The sequence below is a fragment of the Drosophila arizonae genome, chromosome 3, assembly GCF_054131065.1.
Source record: "Drosophila arizonae isolate 15081-1271.41 chromosome 3, UAZ_ARI_1.0, whole genome shotgun sequence".
In the NCBI taxonomy this organism is placed as follows: domain Eukaryota; kingdom Metazoa; phylum Arthropoda; class Insecta; order Diptera; family Drosophilidae; genus Drosophila; species Drosophila arizonae.
Genome location: NC_142923.1, coordinates 9,123,720 through 9,146,266, shown reverse-complemented (window position 1 = coordinate 9,146,266; position 22,547 = coordinate 9,123,720). Strand labels below are relative to the sequence as shown.

Below are 22,547 nucleotides of genomic sequence, written 5' to 3'. Positions count from 1 at the left end.
GCTGTGCGAGATCACGGAAATGTTTTTTTTTTTTTTACATTAATCAGAGCTGGATAAAACTATTGAAAAAACTGTATGATGCGGGGACAAATTTTTAATAAATAGGAACTAGCAATGAACACAAAATTTCTGTGGTGATTACTTTGAAGAAGATAAAATAAATGTACTTAAACAACAGAAAAGTTTTTTAAATGAATGAATGATAAAAATATATAAACAAAAAAAAGATACATTTTTTTGTTGTTTTATAATAAAATAATATTTCTTATATTATTATAATAATACATAAAATAAATATGCCAAGTCTTGTAAAAAAGAAAAAAAAAAAAAAAATAATAATATATTGAATTGTTTATAGTCTTTGTGCTTTTGCAAGGGCATTCCGTCTTCGACTTTGCCAGTTCCATCCATTATCATTATTCTCTTCTTTTTTTATATTTTCTCGCTTGCTTTTGCTCTGTTGCAGCATTTTCATGGGTTTTCCGCTGTTTTCTTTTTATTGCCAGCATTTTATGTTATTTTTTTATACAAATATATATATATACATATGTATATATATACGTATATAGCCTCTACTGTCCTTCACGATTCACCATGTTGGCAGTTATCTGCCTTTATTTAGCTCTTGTTCTGCTTTTCGTAAGTTTTATGTTCTTTCATATTGTTGTTGTTGCTGCTTTCGTTGTTGTTGTTGTTGATGATTTTTTCTACGCTTTGCGCTTCGTTTCTAATTTGCAATTTTGTTTAGACGCCTTTAAGCGGTTTTGTCATGTCATTTGGTAATTGGGTGGCAGCGGTTGGCACTTTATATATTTTGCAGCCAGTTGGCAGCACTGAGAGACTGACTCGCACACACAGCTGGTCACACTGTATTTCCAATCAACATGCATACATATATTTAGCTTCATTCTTAATTCAGTTTGTGGATTTTTCTTCGATAAGTTTGGCAAATTAAATGCATCATAAAATTCCCATTTTTACAGATCGTAAACAACGGCGACTTCAACGCCGCCGCCGCAAAAGACGCCAACGATACGAATGCTTATGAATAAAAGAGATATTTCAAATCAATAAATTATAATTAAATTATAACATAAGCGTATGCTAATTTCCTTAACACACACACAAACACACCTACACATACACAGCTATAAGAAAATAATCTCCCCCGCGGTGCTTGTCGCATTCTTATTACAATTTCTGTCGATTTCTTTCTGCGGCCTATATCATTTCTGGTTTACCTTTAGCTCTTGCCGGGCATTGGCATATTCCTTTGTGCGTAAGGTAAATCGGTCGTAAATTTATAAAAATTACAGCTCATCCCATAAATGTCGCACTTAAAGCTCTGCATTTAAAATTGGCAAATTTCAGCGCATTTACAAAATTTGTATAATCTTTATTGCATTTCAGTGGGTTTCATAACGATTTTTATTTAGACTTTGTGATAAGGTGTGGTAGGATTAAGTGAAGAATTAAAAAACAATTTAATCAGTATTAAGTATTTAAATTTATTCTTAAGAGTTGCTTAAATTGTTTTGATGATGCTGGGAGAATGACTTAAATTGTATGATTTCTAATTAATTTTTATTGGGAGTTAAGGATGAGAGATAAAAAAGACTCTTGGGGAATATTTGTTATTATATAATGTATAAATGGTATTAAATTTTTTTATTTCAATATATCTTTATGTTTTTAATCAACGATTTTAATTTTATTCTTCAAATTGCATGCTTAGTGAAATTAATTAGCTCTAATATAATAGAACGCAACCAGATAATTCACAATAAATCTTAAATAACAAAATTGTTTCGTTATACAAATACATCAATACTTCCTCGAAACACTTCCTCCTAAACGTCTTCATTTCCTACCAAGGAATGTATTACCGTAAGTTCTGCAAATTGATTGTCACCCCAGCAAAAAAATATGGCCCAAGTGCAGGCAGTGCCAACGCAGCGCACAAAGGCAAACAAACAGCTCAATTATGTTAATCAGATTCACGCCCATCCGCAGCATTTGGCTAATGCAGGCCTCGCACACCGGCAGGCAATAAAAAAATTACACTTGCCACGTAACACGCAGCTTCCTCCGTTGTCTGTGTCAACCACCCAGTTCAGCTAGTCAACCAACCAACCACCCGCTGCAGGTTGCCACCTTTCACCCTTGGCTATGCGCAAAAACAAAAAAAAAAAAAAAAAAAAAACTCCATTCAACACCAATTAGGGATGATCATCAGCCGCCACAGCAGCAGCAGCAGTAGCAGCCAGTTAGGCCTGTGTGGTTGGGTGGGGGTGGTTGTCGTCGAGCCACCCTTCAGTCGTTGTCATTTGTTATTGAGCCAACAAAAAAGTTGACTTCAACTTTAGCTCGTGTCATAAATACGCCCCAGCATAGACAAACAATCAACAATTTATGCACAGCAGCGGCTCAGAGTGGGTGCACTTGAAAAGGGCTGGCCCAGAGTCGCTTGTGTTTGCCCTGTGGGTGGTGCGGAGTGGCGGGCTGTTTGGATTGTTTGCCAAAATTGCTCAGCGGCAGCGCACGGGTAACGCATGTTAAACATGAATTATGAATTGTTATTGAGATTGATGTAGCTTGTTGTTGTCGTTGTTGTTCTTGTTGTTGTTTTTGTTTTTGTTTCTGCTGTTGCTGAAGTTGAGACTGCGAATGCGACTCCAACTGCTTCTGTACACTGAAAGAAACGATTGTGTACTAAAACAAAAATCCAAAAGAGGATTTATTTTATATTTACCATCAAATGATATTATGCGTATTTTAGAAAAGATGAAATTGAAGCCTTTTTGGCACAAATTAAATAAATTTCGAAACATTTTACTGGCGTTGAGGATTTTTTTTTAAACGGTAAAATTATATTTGTATGATTTTATTTATTTTATTTTTATTCAAGATTTTTTGAATTTTTGTTATGATTTAATTCAGCTTTTGTTAAAAGTAACTAATATATAACTGATGTATATAATTAATTTTTTAAATATTTTCTAATTCTAATTTTTTAGCTAAAAATATTATATAAATTATCAAGTGATATATTATAAAAATTTATTACAATATTTAGTCTTTAACTAGAAAAATCTTAAAAATAAATCTTATATAAAATATTAACTGTAGCTTGCTCGACTTATCTACACTTGAATATTCTATCCTATCTTTTAGCTCTCTCAACTTCCATTGAAGTCGATAGCTTGTAAAGTTCAAGCACAGCAATTCTTGAATTAAGATGTAAGAAAACGGGTTTATATTTTCAATAGATTTCTTTTCATGTTAGTTAAATATTTGAATACATTTCTTAAAATTCAACAATAGTTTCTTATTACATTTTTCTTTAAGTGTAGCTGTAACTCATATTCTGTATGTACTGTAGACTGTATCCTGGCTGTGCCTGTCTCGCTCTCTCTCTCTCTCTCTCACTCCTCTCTCCCTTTCTTTCTTACACTCGCTCGCCTGCTGCTCGCCAGCTTTGGCTTTGTTTTGTGTGTGCGGTAATTTCATTGAAATCATGTTGAGTAATTGGTGCTCAGTTTGTTCCGCATGGACACTAGGTAGGGGCTTGCGGGGGTTGTTGTTGCTGTTGTTGTTGGTGTGCCGGGTGGGGGTTGGTGTGTGTATAAATAACACTGTGGGGTGACTGGGGCAACGCTTCTAGCTGCTGCCACTGCTGCTGTTGGGATTAAGCGACCGCCGCCGCGTCGCCTTTATGCGGTTTGTATTTATTGCTTGTACCGACCTCCTCCGCCCACTCGTAATTGTGTTTGTGTTGGCATTATGCAACACATGTAACACGTATCTCATAGATACGCATACGCATTGCCTGTCACGGACTGGCAAGTCGACACTTGTGCGTATCGCTCTCTCTTTCTGTCTCCCTCGCTCGCTGTATCTCTCTCTCTCTGCCTCCCTCTCACTCCCTGATTACATCCCCAACCGCCCTTGATCCATTTGCCTTTTGGGCATTTTGTCATGGCCAAGTGGTTGTTGCTGTTGTTTTGCTAATTTGGGCATAATTTGTGACTGTTTATTTATTTAGGCATTTCGAAATTAATTTCAGTCAGTTGGTAGTTCTTTGCCTCCTTACCACTTTACATATGTTCACATTGCCAATGGCATTTTTTTTTTTTCGTCGTCAACTATTAGGGTTTCTTCCCTAATGGCGGATCGTATGTAAATCACTTTGAAATTAATGACTAAATTATGAAACTGGTTTTGTAAATCACGCAAGCTGATTCTTGTTTTGGCAATTTTATTAATAGATTAAGTTAACAGAATTTTCGAGAGGGCTTAGCGAAGATGAAATTATAAATTTCTGTATCTGTGTCTGCATTTCTATCTGTATCTGTATCTGTACCTGTACCTGTACCTGTACCTGTATCTGTATCTGTATCTGTATCTGTATCTGTATCTGTATCTGTACCTGTACCTGTACCTGTACCTGTATCTGTATCTGTATCTGTATCTGTATCTGTATCTGTATCTGTATCTGTATCTGTATCTGTATCTGTATCTGTATCTGTATCTGTATCTGTATCTGTACCTGTACCTGTACCTGTGCCTGTACCTGTATCTGTATCTGTATCTGTATCTGTATCTGTATCTGTATCTGTATCTGTATCTGTATCTGTATCTGTATCTGTATCTGTATCTGTATCTGTATCTGTATCTGTATCTGTATCTGTATCTGTATCTGTATCTGTATCTGTATCTGTATCTGTATCTGTATCTGTATCTGTATCTGTATCTGTATCTGTATCTGTATCTGTATCTGTATCTGTATCTGTATCTGTATCTGTATCTGTATCTGTATCTATATCTGTATCTGTATCTGTATCTGTATCTGTATCTGTATCTGTATCTGTATCTGTATCTGTATCTGTAACTGTATCTGTATATGTTTCTTCCTCTGTATCTGTATCTGTATCTCTTTCTTCCTCTCTCTCCGATCAGTTTCTGCATTGTTCAGCATGTTCACAAATGTTCTGCACGCTCTTTATTTAAGCACCTTTCAGCTTACTTTTGAATTAAATAATGCGTAATCCCTTTAAGTCGCAACTAAGGCTAACATCGACTCACAATAAAATGCATTGATTTATAATGCAGGCCATGAAAAGCGGATCAGACATTTGAAATGCACGCACCACCCAGCCAACAGCATTGACGATGGCTCGCTGAGCATTTCAAAGCGTTTCGAACTGTGGGGCAAAGACATAAAAGTCATACTCCAAGCCCAGCCCAATCCATTTGCCACTTGCTGAGGCAGTTGTGCTGCACACAAAGCTTTCACATGCAAATGGCGTTGGGCCTAGACAACGGGCCAAGCCGAGAAGAATAAATACGATGCGAGTCTAAAGCCAAAGCTGGCCTCTGGCTGGAGCTGTGACTGGGGCTGTGGCCGTGGCTGTTGTGGCTATGGCTGTGGCTGTGGCTGTGTCTGAGAGGCTGAGGCAAGACTCGTAAATTTGCAGCTTATTGGCAATAACTGCAAGTGGCTTGTTAACAATTTAACACGTCTTAATCGTTAAATTTGTGGTTAAAGAAAAAAAAAAGAGGCAAAATAATAACCAAAACCCAAGTCGAAGGGTGTGGGCGGGGAAGGGAATTAGCTGGGATGGCAAATGCCAGGCGGATGACACTTTTGTAGGTGTGAATGCAGAAGTCTTGGCAAATCGGCATATAAACTTAAACGTGTAGTGGTTGCTGTGGTTTCAGTCTGCTTGATGTTGTTGTTGTTACTGCTCTTGTGGTTGCTGTGTGGCTGCAGCTTTAGCCAAGAACCGGTTCACTTGCAGTTCGATCACATTTAATAATGATATTTTCGAGCTCCAGTCGCCGTCGCAGTGCCTGTCAAACAAAAGACTTAAGTCATAAACTTTATGATATTTTGCGCGAAAAAAAGAACAGAAAAAATCTCGGAAGGAATGTCATCAATGAAACAAATCGATTTGTTTACATGCCATTCGTGTTGTCCTCTGTGTATACCCCAGCTTCCTCTCTCACTGCCACTCTGCCGCTCTGCCACTCCCACACGCTCCTCGTGTGTGCCTTTTTCTTTTTTCCTGTTCTGCTGTTTACCTTTTTCTCTCAATATCGATTTGATTCTTTGACTGCCTTGCCCCACACTCATTTATGTTACTTACCTTTAGCCCGCTTCGCTTTTGTGCACAATTCTCAGAAGATTTTAATCTTTGCCCACTGCACTTCTCTCGTTTTCTCTCCTTTTTTTTGCAGTTCAGTCTAAAGCAGCTGTAGAGCCTACAGAGCTGATGGGCCTTTGGCAATCCTAGTCAGAGTTTTTATATACCCTGTAGGCGGTTTGTAGCGGTTTCTTTTCTGGTATGATAATTTATTAGTTAGTTGAGACTCTTCTTATAATAAAAACTTTGTTATTTATTATACGTCAATTATATTTTAAGCAATGTTGTAATTACTCAGAGACTATTTATCAAATTAAAAAAAAATAAATAAATTGTAAACTTTGCAGTGCATTCACTATTCGCTTTCATTCACTTTTCGCTTTAATATATTTGCTGTTTCTTTACGACAGCATTCGATGTGCGGTTTATGACTTTTGGTGTCTGATAATTTTCAGATTTTAATGTGCGAAATTAAACATCACATTTTTCAACACGAACGTTTCCTACGTATATCATAAAGTTTATCACGAGGAAACAGACGTGAACGAAATAAGAAGAAGCTGCCGGGCAACTTGTCTCAGATTCAGAATCAAAACTGAATTAAGTGAAAAATATAAAAAAGGAGAAATATAGAAAAAGATGACATTGAAAATCTAAAGGAAAGCTGTTTAAGGGAGTTCTTCAAGTCTGGAAAAAGACAATGAAATTCTAAAATGAAATTTAATAAGAAATAACAAAATAAAATGTATAATTAAAGCGTTTTTATATGTTAAAAAATATATTCCTATGGAATGCATTTACTTGGGCTTAAAGTCTATTAAAAATAAAAGAATATATCGACATTCCCATTCCAGTTAGTTTATTTGATTTTCTAGCTATTTGATATGCAAAAGTCCAAAGACAGCTCCAATTCGCTTCTGATTGATCAAGCGCCATAAATAACGATATCAAACTACAAACTTCAAGCCTGTCTTATCGAGTAATGGCCCCACAGTTCAAATAACACACACACACACACTCACATACACATTCATAGAGTAGACGCTGAGAGCGCATAGAAAAGCTGTCTGTAGTATCTAAATTCAAAAGTCAATCTCTAGCTGAATATCTTGGCCCATAGATCAGTCTTAGGCATGCTTATTGCACTTTAAACAGGCTCGAATACAGACATTACACTGCCGTTTGAATAGCATACGCCAACCCAATTTGGAGTGCATAAATTAGAGCACAAATATCGAATGCTGAATGAAACGAAATCTGCTTGAACTAGCTGGATATGGTATCATGGATATTATTATTATTATTGCTAGTTGAGTTTTGTTGTTGTTGTTGTTGTCGTCTCCCTCTCTCTCTGTCTCTTGGGTGTAACTCGTATATAAACGCTGCTAATAACACATCTAAACTGGCCAACAAATTACCGTTTCAACATATTTTCAAAGGCATTCGATTTCAGTTAAATGTGTTTTCAACAAATTTTCATGCAAATGAGTTGAAATGGTTACCAATGTGTTGGAGGCTCTCGCGCTCTGCAGACAGATGACCAGCATCCATAGACAAAGCGACGCGGCGGTCCACGGTCTACCTCATGCCCTCGCTCTCCTAATCCATGTGTCCGAGTGCCACACGGGCGGGCTCATTTGTCCGAAATGCTGCCTCCTAACTTTATAAGACTCGTAGTACACACACACACACACACACACAAAAGTTTCCAGTGCCATAAAAAGTGTCAAAACTTCTGCTTGTTGTTGCTTGGCTGCTGAAAAGAAATTTTGTATACCCTGTAGTTGCTCATATTGTTTGTGTAGAGAGAGGTATGCTAGAGAGATCGTGGAGTCTTTAACGAGAGGATGACATATTTTATGACTATATCAAGATGATTTGATTATATGTATGTAGGAATTTAGATGAATTTTTGTAGGTCTGTTCATATTTTCCAATAATTTAATGGATATTTCTAATGTTTTGATCCAGCTTAACTCAGGATCTGTGAAAGCTAGAGTTTTAATGTTTCTAATGGGAAATTTTTCATATTATTTAAATATGATTTTTTTGAATTTCTCGAGCTTTGTCACAACTGTAAGTTTTAAATATTTCAGAATGCAATTATAATATATGTATATAAAACCTTTTCTTTGTTCATTTCTTTATTCGGTTTTCTCCTAGGTATCTCTTAGTCGTGCACAGTCGCCTTCTTACTCACCTTTTCTTATAGTGTAGCCAGAAAATTTGTCGAGGGCCGCCACCGCTGCTTGCATTGTTTAGATATTGATTTCCAAACAAACTATAAAAATAACAAAAATATAGTGTAGAGGAAAGAAATAGGTGTGACGACCTCTTTTGTTCGCCATCAAGCAGCCAGCAGCTACGAGGCAATATCGTTGAGCAATTTATGAATGAAAGCCGAGAGAGAGATAGGGAAATGGGAGGGAGAGAGATGCCCTCTTAGAAGACATAAAGTCTGCAGCGTTTTTCTATGGTTCAAATCTCTTGCATTTTATCTTTCTTTTCAGTTTTTTTTGTTTCCCTGTGCTATGACTCAGAATCCAAACGATTTGTTTTTGTCCAGCAGAGTTTTTGTTGTGAAAGTGTAATATTGTGACACTTTATATTGTGAGCAAAGGATTATATAGCATGGGGATTTGAAATGTTTCTATTTAACAAATTGTTGCTGCATTGCATTCCAATTAGTGTGGCCAAAGTCAAATTTTATGTTGCATTTATTACATAATTTTATGGCACTGCGTGTGCGGCTCAAGAGTTGATTTTACGAGCGCCGCTGGATGGGAAATGGATGGGCGCACAGACAGACAGATAGAGATGGAAATGGAAGGGAAGTTGAGAGCTGTAAGACTTGCTCTGGCTCTGCAGGTTTTTCCAATTTCAGTGCAGGATTAACAAGGATTTTCTTGGGTTGGGCTGACTGAATGCTGCCTTGGCAGCAGTCGGAGCAGCAGCATCGTCTTGTGACGACATTTTTCAATTAAGAAAGGATCACAAGGCGCTTAGTAAGGCAGTTTACCCAGCCAGCATCTCGAGTAGCTGCGGCTGCTGCTGCTGCCGTTGGTTTTGTTGCCAGCTTCAATTTTGCTTTTAATTAATTAGTGCTCTGCCAGCAGCTCAATCTTATTCCTTTGCCTTGGGCATCCTTTCGCTACAAAATATAAGTTTTTGGCAGCTGCACTTATTGAATGTCTTGGAATTTGGCCAAATCGAATAAATTGCTGGCAAGTTTGGAATGCAGTAAAAGCCAGTTGATCGATTTTTGAGAAAAGTCTAAAGAATTTGAGCAAAGGCTTAATAGAATAAGTTTGACAACTTGAATATCTTTTGTACTACAGCTATTTATATTCTGAAAAGGTTTATCATTAAAAATCTTCATATAAGCAAGTCTTATCCAGTTAGCCGATAACCCGTTTGGCAACGCTTTAATTCAGTTATATCGTATTATTATGAAATGATTAGAAATTTTATTTAAATAAGCTCAATTTATATTCCTGGTTCCATGATCTCGGTCAATTTATATATATGTATGTACATATATATATTTACTAATTAACGCGCTCCAAAGCTCACTTGGCATTTAATAACTGTATAGCACGGCTAATAGATACATTTAGCAGCAGTTAAAGCATCTTGAACTGTACATTTAGCAGCAGTTAGATAAAATGCTATTGCTCGCCTCTTATATAATTCTAGCTTAATTGCCAGATACATTTATGGCACTTACGTGAGTGCCACTAGTCAACACAACAAGGCTGAAATCAAATTGCATATTAATTTGGCATACCCTGTGAATCTATCGAACTGATAGGGTATTTAACGTTTTAGCTACCTTATTGTGAATCTACGGAAATTATATATATAAAAGTATAAGACTGTAATATACTCTAACAATTTATATATTTTATTCATTCTTGCCATCATTCATTCATGGACTCACAGGGTATATATCTGTCAGTAATTTCTCAATTCATATATTCTAAACTGTTATATTTTCTATATCATTTCAGTTTCTTTTTTTTTTTTTTAATTTCTAATTAACTTGTTAACAGCTTCTCAATAGGAAAAAAACACAAATAATTATAAAATAATTGTTCTCTTTGCTGTTGTTGTGTTCATAGCTGTTGATGTTATTGCTAATGTTGTTGCTGCGGCTGTTGTCGCTGTTGTTGCTCACTTCATGAAAACAATTTGCGAGACTCGCTCGACTCAAATGCTGTTGCAAATGCACATGAAATTAATTATAGTTGGCGCTGGCAAATTATTATAAAATAAATACGCGTGCAAGTGCTAAGGTGAATGGCAACAAATTAAAAAAAAAAAAAAAAAAATTGAAAAAAAAATTGTTTAAAAAATTACTGTTGAATTGGCCCGCCGCATGGATCGCCGGATCGCCGGATCAGTTGGGACTGACCACACGACGGCTACGTAATAATTAAGAAATTTACAAACGATTTATCACGTTAATTAAACGTTGGCAGGCACAGTTGCCGTTGTATATATCAAATTGAAATATTGATAGATGGCCAATGATCAAAATCATTTCACACGATAGTATGATTGAGCAGACGTAAATACCTATTCACAGCGATTTATTGTTGTTATTTCAGTTTGCACTGTAATTGCTGCTGCTGTGATTGTTTCTGCTGCTGCTGTTGCTGTTTGCTAATTTGCCAACTACTTTGAGCCGAGTGTGTGTGTGTGTGTGTTTGTGTGTGTTTATGGCGAAAGCGTTTTGCCGTGTCTGTTTCTGTTTCAAAGCCAAGTGAGAGCAAATCTCCAGTCAAAGACATTGAACTCGACTCGACTCGGCTATGGAAATGGAAATGGCAAATCGAATCGTATCGCATCACTATAATTAACTAAATGTGGAATTGTTCGCATATGCATAAATAAACATGCCAAGGCATTTATAGTGCAGTGAATTTGTTATAGAAAGAACATTAATGCTAAGACTAAAGTCAATTTGTGCAATAAGTAAGCTGCTTAAAGTCGTAATTGGTGTATTTTTTAATAAATGATATGAATAAATAATATTAAGCAAAGATGTTGATGAGTATAATATATTTACATGTTTATGAATGAAATCGATTTTATGAATATTTATACAGGGGAATCGGAACGATGCTGAAGGCTCGTTATACCCGAAAGACGCTGTAAACATATGCATAAGTTTATTTTGCGACCAGAATTATCGTCGCAATAAGCATATTTATAACCGGATTCTACTATATATACATTAATTAAAATGTATATAGCTTTGTGAATGTGTAAAAGCTTTGAGCGAAATTATGCAATAGGCTGAAGAAGATGTGGGAGTATTTATTTTATTTTATTTTTTTTTTTGAGAGAGAAAATTCTGTTGTCAATCCTTCTGTTAGCTCTCCCATAATAAAGCTAGAGCAGCCTAAGTGCATTTCATGGGCTTGAGTATTTTTGTGAGATAAAAATGATTCTCTATATAAGGCTGAAAGTACTTGGTAGTACAACAATTCATATATCATATTCATACAATTCGCATGCATTAAATATATTGGCTATAATCATTTAAAATTGTTCACCAAAAAAAGATTATTATATTATGCTTACCATTAGTATTTCTTTTACAATTATTGCTTAAATTGCCAAGTCTTAAGGTGACACCAGAAAAGTGTTTAATTGAATGTTATTTGCAATTTAAAAGATATGCCCAAACATTTTTGTTTGCATCAGTTGCCATGGCTTTAACATGTGATCTCTTTTCCTTTATCTGTTCTTCACATTTCGCCAATCCACTCAGAGCTCTTTGGTTTGGGCCCCAAATCATAATTATAATGTTCATAATATTCATAATTATAGACGCCAAATGCTTTTAGTCATCTGGCTTCTTTGTTTATTTTGTGTGGCGCTTTCGACTGCCTACTCTACTCTTCACCTCTGCCCTGTGCCCTCTGCCCCCTCTGTCCGCTGTCTTCCACCTACTGCTGCAGCATCTGAAACTCAAACCAATAGACGATAAGCTAATGATAGATACCTTCCATTTTGCTCTATTGAAAGCTTATCGCTTCCATTTACATAAGACTTTGGCAAGAGGCGCACGTGCTAGACTTTTGTATGGATTTTGAATGCTTTGAGCACAGCTGAAACCAAATTGTTGCGATAAAACTAATGAAAATGCGTTTTCTAATTGCACATTAGGCAAAGTGAAATGATTTTCGTGTAAGTGGAAAACAACTAAGAAGAAGAAGAAGCAGATGAAGCAGACGAAGCAGCAACAGCTGAAGATGCGAGACGTACTATACAAATCTCAAGTGCAGCTTCTGTTTACAAACTGCGTGTTGTTGTTGTTGTGGGTGTGCTTGCTGTTGTTGTTGTTGCTATTGTGTGTGTGTTTTTTGTGATGTATCGTGTTTGTGCTTTTTACGCGCCACTGCGTTGCCCATTAATTTTAATTTATAAGAGGTATTTTGTTGCGGGGACCGAGCAGGATGGCCGTAGACCTACAAAAACTCAGAAATTGAATAAAGAGAGAGACACAAAATACAAAATAAAAAGAGTACATACGAAATAAAACAACAATTGCACACAATCATTTTCAATTTGATGTCATTATGTGCAATTTGTCAACAATGTCCACAAATTCACTCAAGCGTGTGTATGGGAGAGAGAGAGAGAGTGTGTGTGTGTCTGTGTGAGTGTGTGAGTGTGTGAGTGTGTCTGCGTGTATGATACTGTGATTTGTGCTATGCAAATGACGAACCGCCTCCAACTACTGCTCAACGTACAACCCACACACACACACACCAGACACGCCCCCAGCCAACTGAACGGACATTTAGGCAAACGCCCTCCTGCTGAAGTCGTCATGAATTGATGGTTTTTAAGTCTTTCACTAAATACTCTGCCAGAGGGTATTGTGATTTGAAAGCTTATAGCAACATCAAAGTGATCCAGATATACTAGCTGTGCATTATGCATTGAAGAGGAGATTCGACTTTCTCTCTCACTATCTCCATCTCTATCTATCTATGATTTTAATGAATTTCCAGCTGAAATCAAATCAATATCAAGTGGTTTGGGAGATTTGTTTATGACAGCTCAATCATAAGGAACAGAAAAAGATTGGTAAAACATATTCACAAATAATATACACTAGAATCCGGTTATAACGACGCCTTTCATATACCCGGTAGACGCTATAACTATATAAATTTGTTCGTAAAAGTTTGCCTGGCTGCCAGATTCTTCCTCGCAATATCCGTACGGACGCTATAAGCGGAGTCGTTATAAACGGATTCTACTGCAATACATATATTTGTATATCTTCTTTGAAACACGTTTCAGATTTCACATATCGCTAATGACATATTATTATGATATACACATAATAATCTAGATCTGCTGAGGTTTGGCCTTTTATCTTGGATTCATCTGATATGAACCGAATTACATGTCAAAGAAAGTTTGATCTCAAATTCTTGTTGGCATCAAAAATGTAAGTGTATTAAAAGTTCGTCTATTCATTGCCTTTTCTTCTTATTGATTTGTTGTTGTTGTTGTTGTTGCCGTTTTTACTTCGTGACGAAATGTGATTGAAAGTAAACAATAAAAGCGACACTCGACGCCACTTTCCACCTTTGTCATGCCTCTCACTCTCTCTCACTCTTCCCCTGCCTGATCACTCCCTCTCTGTTTACCTTCTTTTTTTTTTTTTTGAGGGCGAGCCTTTCATTTGGCTAACAATTTTGTACTTTGCGTTTTGTCTAGCTGTTTGCCCAAATTGGCCAATTGCGATTGGTAACAGCAGCAAACAATTTAATTCAATTAAATATTTTGCTTCTCCTTTTTCGTTTGACTGCCGCCCGGCCTGGCCTGGCCTGGTCCGCTCGTTTGTTATTTAGCGACAGTTGTTGCTGCTGCTGCTGTTGTTGGTAATTGTTTTATGTGAAATTTGTCACACTGTCATGTGCATTTTATAGCGTCTGTCACGACTGCCACTAGTGCAGAACGTGCGCTCAACAACGCACACACCACGCTGGCTAATTTGCCAACTGAATTATTGATAAACGAATGCGAAATTTGATATTTAAAATGGCGATATAATTAGCTGCCGGCTTGCGGTTGACACTGCCTGTCGCTCGCTCTGATTGCGGGGGAGCCAGCTAGCTAGCTGACGGCCTCTGTTTGGCTTCAGCCTGATGCCAAAGTGGGGCCCAACAACAGTTATTCCACTTGCCGTGAATTGACTTAAAAATTCAATTGAAATTGCTTGGCAAATCGTTGGTTGCTTGTTTTGGCTGAGAGTCAAATTAAATGGGAACAGCTGACGGCAATTGGCCTAACTTAAATAATGTACTTATATAAAATGGAACTTCTGAAGAGTACACAGATTTGCAAGCAAAAAAAAAAAAAAATAAATAAATAAAATAAAATAAAATCACGTAAATATATACAAAATATAAAACTTGTAAATTTTAATTTGTTATGCTTTATTAGATAGAATAAAATTAAAATTAAAATTTTATAAAATCTAGCCAACGTTTTTCTATAAGAAATTGTAAATATATAAATTCTAAATATATAAATCGTTACAAAAATGTGTATAAAAATATATTTTATATTTTATTTTTATTTATCAGTCTATAATTACTAAATATATAAATCGTTACAGATATTTATAATATATATATATATATATATATATATATATATATATATATATATATATATATATATATATATATATATATATATATATATATATATATATATTTTTTTTTTTTTTTTTTTTTTTTTTTTTATTTATCTTCACAATTTGCATATTACCAAAAAATTTCAATTAAAATATTCCAAATGACAAAATAATATTTTTATAGCTATAATCCAATATTAATGCTTTATTTATTAAACTAACTTGCTAACGATATAAAAATATTTGGCTGAGTTTCACATTTTGAATATACACAAAGGCCTTTGCTATCTACCTGTCTACCTGAACCTATACATATTTATATTTTCACTAGCCAAGAGCGATTTCATTGTGTTATAATTGAGAGGAAATGTCTTATTAAAAATCAATAAATCGAAATTTTGTTTACTTATTTCCATAAAATATTTAACGAGTTGGCTATAGACACAGCTAATTAATGAGCATCATTTGGCATACTTCCGATAACAGCATGTGTATGCGCGTGTATGCGTGTGTGTGCGTGTATAACATGCTGATTTTGATGTTTAATTGACCCTTAACCCAAAGTTCAAGCCCGCATGGCGCTTGGAGATGGTTTATTCACCTGGACTGGCTCTTGTCTGGGTCAGAGACGGACTGAGGCGTTGTCTGTGCCTAATTTGTGTAACAAGGCACAAAAGCAGAATCCGAAAACAAAACAAAAACAAACAAAATTATTGACTTCCATATAAAATCACCTGTGGTGTCAATATTTCAACACTGCCAGCGGTGTTGATGCTCATCAGCTGAAGTGTCTCTGTTTTATGCTGCTCTTCTCTCTCTCTCTCTTTCTCCCTGTGTCCATCTCTCGCTATCTTTCGCCTGGCAATCTTTTGATTTATTGGTGAGTTTAATTAATCAACAAACTTATGAGTCAATATTTTGTTTAAACAATGAAACGATGGAGGCGATCGTCTGCCTAAAATGATTGCAAATTAATCATATGCCTTGGATCACGATCTCTCAAGCCCAACTGCTGCTGCTGCTGCTGATGATGACGAACTAACTGACAGTTGTTTGACATACCCCAGTCAGTGGCACCCCGGGCATAAAAACAATTAACTCAATCGAAATGCTAAAAAGAAAAAAAAAAAATTGAAGAACAAAAACCAGAGAAAAATATTCTGAATAAAATAAAAGTAGGTGCAGCTGGGATAGGAGCAGTTGAAGTTTAAATACTCTATGAAATTAAAGGATCGAAATTTTATATGATATTTTGAATCAGTTAGCAGAAGAAAATAAATTAATAATTAGCCATAAATTACTTAGCAAGTATTTTTAACCGAAAATATATATAGAATCATATAGTTTTATAAAGTTTATTAACTGGCGATTTTATTTTTAATTATAATTCATTATATAAAATACAAGGTATACCTAATTTTCATATTTAATCCTGAAGATATCTTGAATTAGACAACACTTTTCATACAAAAACAAAGTTTGTAGACAATATTTCCTATGACAGCTATATGATATAGCTTGCCAATTAGCTTTACTTTGCTCTTACTCTACTCATAATACTTAATTATTAATTACTTAATTTTATTATAATACCTCAAAAGCTGAGTTCGTATAGGTCAAAGCTGGAAATGTCCAAAAATTGTTATAGACTTTTTATACAAAATTTATTCAAATAATATATATATTTTTTTAAAGTTGCTTACAATAAGTTTATAGAGAACATGTTACATAATATCTGCACAGTTCATAGTATGCTTCGAAAGGGTATAAGATGAGGGAATGCTGATGAAGACCTGGCAAGTGGGTGCAGCATATGGCTGTAAAATGTGTAATGCAATTAAAAGGTAACATTTGATGTACCAATTTCCATTGAGTTGCTCGCATGCAACAGCAACAGCAACAGCAGCAACAGCAGCAACAGTTGCTGCCCAATTGGCAATGAGTAGTTGTCGCTGCTGTGTCTTTGGGGGCCGAGCTGTCAGTTGGCCTACTTGACATTTGGTACATTGTAAATGTTGACACTTTTACTCGCCCGGCAGCCACACACAGCGCACAGCGCCAGGGAATGGAATCGAAATGATCTTGTTACATTACATGAATGATCACCGCAAATTGGATGCAGCCAGTGGAATGAGGAAATGTCGCACCAGGCAGCAGCCACCAACACCACCACCACCACAACCACCACCACCGCCACTATCATTGGCACCTCACCTCACTTCAGTTCAGTTTCAGACAAACTTGACTGATGAGGCCCGCTTTATTTATAGTCAACGTGTCTCATAGTCGCAAGAGAGAGAGAGAGGGAGAGAGAGGAGAGAGGCGAACTGTGATCGTGAATGACTTACGGAGTGAATGAGTGAATGATGAGCAAATTTATCGCAGCATTGTGTCAACTTTGGTGTCTGTGTGGCCCACACAGCAGCTTCTACTCCTAATTCCCTTGGCTTGTTGCGCTGTCTGTCTGACACGGCGTGTTCTTCTGACAGTCGTTTAATTATTTGGCTTTGATTGTTAGCTTTGGCCCACAGTACACCATCTATGTATGTGTAAAAAGAGATAGCGAGATATTTAGATATATTTAAATTTATATATAAAACAATTCCATTCAAGTTTGTTGCGCCTATTTTGGTGGCATGTCTCGTGTCTTGTTCGCTTGTTCTGTCTGCATGTGTGTGTGTATGAGTGTGGCACATCATTGACACGATCCCAGCTGCTGTAAGTGGCTGCTGCTGTTCTGACATTTTACTTGGAATTATATTGGAAGCTTTTTCTGGCGTCAATTTTATATGCTGGAAAAGTTTTGTTTTTCATTTAATGAGCATCATAGAAATGAGATTGTCAAATGATGTTTGTAATAAATTGTCTGTGGATTTTCAGTTAAACTGCTTTTATGCTGAGCTTGCATTAAAGGATCCGAAATAGGTATTTCTACAATTTTAGGTCTGCAAAAGGGGGAAAGGGAAAGGGAGAGGGAAAGGGAAAGCTGAAAGAATAGGAGACGCATTACTGCATTGAAAGATTGAAATTAGCGTATGTGTACCACGGGGCATCTCAATGTGCTCATATAGATTCGTTCTCTAAAATATTTTTATGCATATACTCATTTACTTTTTCAGTTATTCGCAAAAAAAAAAAAGACAAAATTAATAAAAAACATGAAGTAAAAAAAAAAAAAATTTAATTAATATTGATTAATGAAGCATTTATTAATTATTAAAAAAGTATTTAATAAGTATTAAATTCTGACAACTTATAGTAAGTCTAAAATGTTTTACATAAAGCCTTAATATGTTGACTAAATTAAGAAATCGGTTATAAAGAAAACAGTTTGGATGAAAAAAATTAAAGGTTATGAATATAAATTTTAGATTTTATATTTTTCATTAATTTAATTAAACTAAATATTTTTTATTTATTTATTAACAAGTTAAAATTAATTTTAAATTAAATCTAACTAAAGGTACACTTTTTGTTTTTTTTTGTTTTTTTTTTTCTTTAATTAAATATATTTCTAGTTAATGCAATTAATATATTAAAATTTACATTAACTCCAATTTCTATATAAATTGAGTTCAGCTTTCAACCAAATTCCTCAATCACTCTTAACTCTTTTCTTTTGCCCCTAATTTTCTCACGCACAGCTTTACAATTGGCTGTGGGTTCAGCCCTGGTCGTCTGTCTTGGCAACTCCTTTTGCCGAAAAGTGAAACGAATAACAACAACAAAGCGCTTGAGCCGCGCCGACGCCCACAAAAATGCGCTTCCTTTTACGGTAGGCAAGAGGCAAGAGGCGAAAGGGTGAGGGCTAGCCCGGAGTACCGCCAGATACCGGGCAACTGGAACACAAATTAACACCGGAATTACTCGTACGTACGTATGCGCGGGGCTATTAGGCCAAAGCTCCACCTTCGAGTGATGCGCCGAGCATTTGAACTGAAGCCGACATTCAATTAGGCAGCCCACGAACAAAAACAAAACCAGAAAACATAACAAAAAGCCGCCTAATGTCCCACAAACTTGCAGCAAGTTGAAAGTTAATGAGACGACGATTGCGACTTGCCCCCGGCCAGACTCGGCTCAGACAGACTGTGAGTCATGCGCTTGGCCCGCCGAACACGTTAATTATGAATCTGCAACTAAATCATTACATTTTAAGCCAGTGTCAAAGGCACAGCTGGAGCTGAAGCTGGAGCTGGAGCTGATGCTGGAACTGGAACTGTAGAGCGAACTGGCTGTGGAGCTACATTGGCTGTGCTCGATTGATTAATCGCAAATGGCGCAAGAAACGAAATGTGAAAAGGGTTTCGCGCCGCATGTCCTAGCAGTTGTCGCATGCGCTGCACGCGTGCACTGAAAGAAATGATTAAGTCGTAATACTGGGAAATATTTCAAGGGAATTCTTTTAGCTTGAAGTGGAGAAGAAATTGAATTGAATATGATTATGAATAATATTATCATGGCTTTTTTTGTGTATATATATTTTTTTTGATTACTTATAAGACTTAAAGTGGATTACTTCTTCTGCTAGAAATATCATGTTAGTTTCCAACATTCCGTCGCTTATATCGCTTATAAATATTTTGACTGACATTTATCTGCCTCTCTCAAAGGGTCTATGAATAGTTTTTCATTTATAACGTATCCTCTTTGTTTTCAGTGTAATGTCTGCTCCCTATGCCAATTGGCTACCCGACCCCCTGTTAATTACCTAGTTTGTGTGGCAAGCTAGCTGGCTGAGCTGCCCGAGTGGACTGATCAGTGGGCAGGCGCGTGCTCAAGGCGTGAATACCAGCGTCAACAGGCTAGCACCTGAGCCCCAGGATCGACGCTAACTAAATTATTGCTGAAATATTTGCTGATTTATTGGCTGAGATACATTTGGCTGTTGTTGTTGTTGTTGCTGTTGTTGTTGTAGCATCACGCCATATGCGTGTTAGTTTGCTTGCAGCACGAGCACGTTGCAAGCTTGTTGCAATTAGTTTTTGCATCACCACCCAGCGAGTGTCTGTTGCTGCTGCAGCGGATGCTGCATATCAGCTTACGGCTCAACCTTGAACCGCCAACTGTACAGAGAGACAGGGAGAGAACGGAGAGTGACAGGGAGGGAGAGAGAGAGAGTGGAGTGCGAAGGGCACATTAAGTTGACTTGGCAGCTTCCAGTTGCAGCTGAGGCAAACTTCCGTGTAATTAAGTGGCATACACAATGGACCGCACCACCGGCCAGCCACTGCCAGCCAGCACAGCCAGCACCACCCATTGTGTTAGCAACAAGCGCAGCTCAACTTCAGATTCAACTTCAACTTCAACTTCAGTTTTCTTGCCAACAGACGCAGACGCTTCGTGAAGGCCCAGACAAGCGTATGCACATGATTTCAACAAGACGTGGCCAGTCGCCAGCCGGCGCCAGTTGGTTGGCAACAAAAAGATATCGCAAATATGATAAATTGGGCGCTAACTTTATTTATGCACCACACAGAGCCACACAGGCGAGAGCAGCGAAGCAAACCAGAATCAACTCTCGGTCGAGCTCTCGTTCGAGTTGTCTAAGCCAAACTTGCTGGCCTCGTTCGCCTGTAATTTGAAGCCATTTTGGTCAGCCAAATAAAGTTGTCAGCTGGCTCCTTCACACAAAATGCAAATGCAACTGCGAGTCAACCCCCAGCACAGGCCCCCACTCGAGCAACGAACTTGGACGTGGACTTGGTATCCACAATGGAGGCTGGAGCTAGATTAGTTTTTTTTTTTTTTTTTGTTTTTTTTTTTTTGTGCGACGTGTCTTTGCAAATTAGAGTATCGTGCAACGCGTTTGTTAGTCGCTGAAAAGTTTCTAAAATTTCAATGGCATTTAATTAAGGTTTCTTGACACGAAGAATGCATACCCTGTGCTGGAAGAAGAGAGTACTTGAAGGGATGTGACTAATGAAAGAAATATACAACTACAGCGGAATCCCGATAGTTCCAAATGGCAAGGAAATCAATTATATTTTTCGATTTATACAGAAATTCAAATTATCGAGAAATATTGAGAACGAATTTCTTTCAAGGACATAGAAATTTTTTCGATTTATCGCGATTTTCGATTTAGCGGAGTAAGAATATCGAGACTCGACTGTATATTTACATTAGATCATATATAAATTATATATATGTGGTTTACTCACCCAAGCAACATATTACTAACGAAGTTCAGCATATTGTCCTTGATTGTTATCTAGACAATTCAAGTTTCAGCTCCATCAATTTGTCGAGCTAAATTACACAGTATCTCATAGTCAATCAATTTCTAATAGCGCTCTTTGTTGCAGCCAGTTGCCACACAGCAGCCGAAACAGAAGCTGCGGAAGTCTTTAAAGCTAATGGAACGACTTCTTACGGGAACCAGGAGATACCAACAGCACCAGCAGCAGCAGCAAACACAACCAGATCCAGTTCCTCGCATATTCAATCAGAACTAGTTCGCGAGCTGATTGCAATATCGAGATAGTCTTGAAATGAGTTAGAAGAGGCAACATTAATAACTCCATCATGGTAATTTGTTTGGATGTCGCCTCGAAATGTGGGTCAAGCTCTAATTGCAGCTAATTTCAGATCATTTCCTAGGCAAAATACAGCTCTTGAGTCATGCGAAATAATAATTGTATATAGAAAGCAATAGGAAGTATAGACATAAATCACTCCGCTAGGGCTCTGTTAATTATATTGCTTTTATTAATTGATTCCACTGATAAATGATTTATTTTGTCTTAGTGCTAATCGTTATTCATTTTTATTTTTTTATTTTATATAATTGAGCTGAGAGTGCTCAATAAATTATCGGAGATATTGAATTTTTAATTCAAATGTTTTAACAGCCCATCAATTAGTGAATAAGTGAAGTGTGTTTGTATTGGGAAAATTTATAAAGGTGTTGATCAGAATTAGTTGGCGATTTCTGTATATTTAAATTACATGTTTTATTATAATAATATTTTATATAGATTTATTTATATTCATTCTATTCAGTAACAAACTTTTTACTATTTTTAGGTACTGTCAATTTAGTAATGTCTAATGATGGGGGATTAAAAAAACTTGGTATGTACTTTTATTAAATATTATTTTGTCTTTACTTATATAAAGATTTATTGGCTGATGAAATGTTTGAGGAACTGACTAATTCACATAAAAATCTGTGCTCTTCTTTATTTGTTCCAAAATAAAATATACTTAGAAAACAAAAAGATATTTCATATTTGTATTGTATTGTATTTAGTATACCATTTTTCATATACTTTATTTTATTTTATTTATTTTTTTTTTATTTTATTTTAAATATTTGTATGCATAGTATTTTATATTTCTATAAATTCATTACGTGTTTTCTCCCAGCTGGATAAGCAATTTATATATACATATACACATACATAAATAACTTAACAAACATCTCAATAGCTCATATAAAGAAAAAAATCCATAAATGTCAATGTCAAATGTCCATAACCCTATCCCAGAGCTGAGCAGCTGACGAATGTCAGTTACACTAGCTAGAACACAAATATATATACATATATGTATGTATATGTATTAAAAATAATCGATTGCTATAAAAATCGACCATTAACGCTGTTAATTTGCTTTGGCCCCCGCGACGGCGTTGATGGCAATGCATCGACAGTTGAGCAGTTGGCACAAGGCAAAAAAAAAAAAAAAATATATATATAGAAAAAGGGTGCAAAAGTCATAAAAAT

At 36.3% G+C, this 22,547-nt stretch overlaps 1 long non-coding RNA gene across 1 annotated transcript in view; it reads left to right on the top strand.

The window, feature by feature from the left end:
• LOC149269642 (uncharacterized) overlaps positions 1-21,951 on the top strand; it is a 114,050-nt gene extending 92,099 nt beyond the window's left edge. Inside the window, exon 3 of the long non-coding RNA XR_016269061.1 lies at positions 21,847-21,951. This is a non-coding gene — a long non-coding RNA (uncharacterized LOC149269642). The remainder of the gene's footprint in view (positions 1-21,846) is intronic.
• Positions 21,952-22,547: the final 596 nt, after the last annotated feature.